The sequence below is a fragment of the Pristiophorus japonicus genome, unplaced genomic scaffold (assembly GCF_044704955.1).
Source record: "Pristiophorus japonicus isolate sPriJap1 unplaced genomic scaffold, sPriJap1.hap1 HAP1_SCAFFOLD_288, whole genome shotgun sequence".
NCBI lineage: Eukaryota > Metazoa > Chordata > Chondrichthyes > Pristiophoridae > Pristiophorus > Pristiophorus japonicus.
The window spans coordinates 272,923-275,713 of NW_027252646.1; positions in this window are offsets into that span (position 1 = coordinate 272,923).

Here is a 2,791-nt window from a genome sequence, read left to right on the forward strand (position 1 = left end):
GTACTCCAGTCTCCATGGAACTAGACACGGGGGCGGGTCAATCAATAATGAGCCAGAAGGCATTCGAGAGGCTGTGGGGGGGGGCGACAGAGCACAAGGACCCAAGCTGATCCCGATTCAGGCAAAGCTGGGCACCTACACCAAGGAACTGAGACCAGTTATTGGTAGTGCGGGCATAAGGGTATCCCATGAGGGAGCGGTGCACGATTTACCTCTGTGGATTGTTTCAGGTGATGGGCCAATGCTGCTTGGTAGAAGGTGGATGGGGAAGATTCGATGGAACTGGGAAGACCTCTGTGTACCTTCTCTGGCGAACAACCTCTCCCCTTGCTCAAAGGCTGAGCAAGCCCCCCCACCTTCAGCTGAACCAGGCGTCGAAGTGCAGATCCATTTGCAGACCCCCGAGGCACAGGCCGCTCGTCGCGACCACCAGGAGGCGAAGATCAACCGAGCAGCGGTTACAGACGGAGGGTACCCAGCACCCGAAGCCGACGACCTCTTGGCGGCGACGGAAGAGGCTCCAGGTCGACCAAGCGGAGTGGGGCTCCGGCCGAAACCATCCGAATGTGTCTTCCCGACGCCAGAGGCGGAAATCCCTGGGGAGGAAGATGGCAGCAGTCGAGAGAAGCGTCCAGACCACGGGTCGAGAGAAACGTCCAGACCACGGGATGTGGCCGCAACGGAACAGAGGCATGTGTTGGCCAGCGAGGAAGGCCACTGGGTTTGGGGCAAAGGTAAAGGGGGGGGGCCGCTGAGAAGGCCGGGAACCCACTATGTTCCAATAAGTTGTTTGCACTGTGGAACCCATGTGAGCGTTCTTTCGCGGCCAATGGTGTACTATCATATGGGGTCGGGGGTACGTTAAAACAAGCCAAAGTAGCGGGCAAACAACAACCGGTCGTATATGTATCTGACAAAGTACTTGTAGCAAGTGATGTGTTATCACATTACCGCCTGCTCACGGCGAACCGCCAGACGGGAGTGTTGCAGCTTATCCGTCGCAAAGACGTAATGCTCATCCCATCAGATTGCCCCCCCCCCTGTGGGGCAAACCCTGCAACGTGTTACAAAGAAAGGCAGGGAGGCTACACACAGTCGGTGGTGCGGGAACCTCCGTACTACGTCCCAGGATCCACGGGGGACCACACGGCCTCCCGCTACCACTGAAAGTCTCAGGGCCGTATCGGCCCATCCTGGGCTCTCCAGGCCTTAGGGTCAGCGACAATAGTCCGCAGCGGGCAGCCCAGATCACCAAGCCGAGCACCACACGTGTCGCGGTAGACTCCCTACAGACCCCGGCTGTCCCGGGTTGCTACGCAGTCACCGGACAGAGTCGCTCAGGACCGAGCCTTCCGCCTGCTATCAGCAGAGAATGCACCATGATCGTACGGCCCCCCTCCACACCACATCAGAATAAGTGACGTGGACAATATTCAGGGCCCCCAGATGGGGCCGAGAGCACTGTGTGAGACAAAGAGGGGAATGGAGTGTGTGTGTGTGTGTGATGAAAATGGAGTGTTTGGTTGTGAAACCATGTACTGAGCAAACGCAGAAAGCGTTTGGACCAGACCAGACTGCAAACTATCGATAAGCAGGCCACCATTGTGAAAGGACCTGGCCACGTCTGTCCCATCACACCAGGCACTCGGCCGGGCAGCAACGTTCCGACCAACTCACCCAGGCCAGGAATTCAAATCAGGTGATCGACCCGGGGACACAGGGCATCATATCGCCTCAACTTGCAAATAACTGGTGCATAAGCCTTTGGAGGGGTGGGCGGGGGGGGAGTGATGTTATGTATGCACCTAAACCTCACCAATATGTCAGACTTGCCACTAGGGGGCACACCTGTGGGAGGCCTAAGGGTCACTTGTGCACCCTGGGACAAGCAGGTACATAAGGTGATCCACCATGCTGCTTCCCCACTCTGGGGTCTCAATAAAGAGACCAAGGTCACAATAGTTTCATAGAAACATAGAAACTAGGTGCAGGAGTAGGCCATTCGGCCCTTCTAGCCTGCACCGCCATTCAATGAGTTCATGGCTGAACATACAACTTCAGTACCCCATTCCTGCTTTCTCACCATACCCCTTGATCCCCCTAGTAGTAAGGACTTCATCTAACTCTTTTTGAATATATTTAGTGAATTGGCCTCAACAACTTTCTGTGGTAGAGAATTCCACAAGTTCACCACTCTCTGGGTGAAGAAATTCCTCCTCATCTCGGTCCTAAATGGCTTCCCCCTTATCCTTCGACTGTGTCCCCTGGTTCTGGACTTCCCCAACATTGGGAACATTCTTCCTGCATCTATAACCTGTCTAACCCCGTCAGAATTTTAAACATTTCTATGAGTTCCGCTCTCATTCTTCTGAACTCCAGTGAATACAAGAGCAGTTTCAGGATCAGTCTCAAAGATGTTTAATATTTATAATTAAATCCCTTATTAATTGACGGTGAATTTAAATACTGATCTAATTTTGAGTAGGCCCCAGTGAGTCATCTTACGATCCGGTCCCGTGGATTTATTCTGAACATAACAGTGATGGGGGTGGCAGAGAAAGATTTGGAAGGGGAGAGAGAGTGTAAGGGAGACAAGGAGAGGAGAGGGGAGCCTGTTGTTCTAGGGTCGGTCTCAGAGCTGGTAATATTTATAATTAAAGCCCTTGTAAATTGACAGTGAATTTAAATCTTGAGTGAGCCCCAGTGAGATTTGAACTCACAACCCCTGGTTTACAAGACCAGTGCTCTAACCCCTGGACCCCTGACCTATGGAGCCACCTACTCTGGGAAC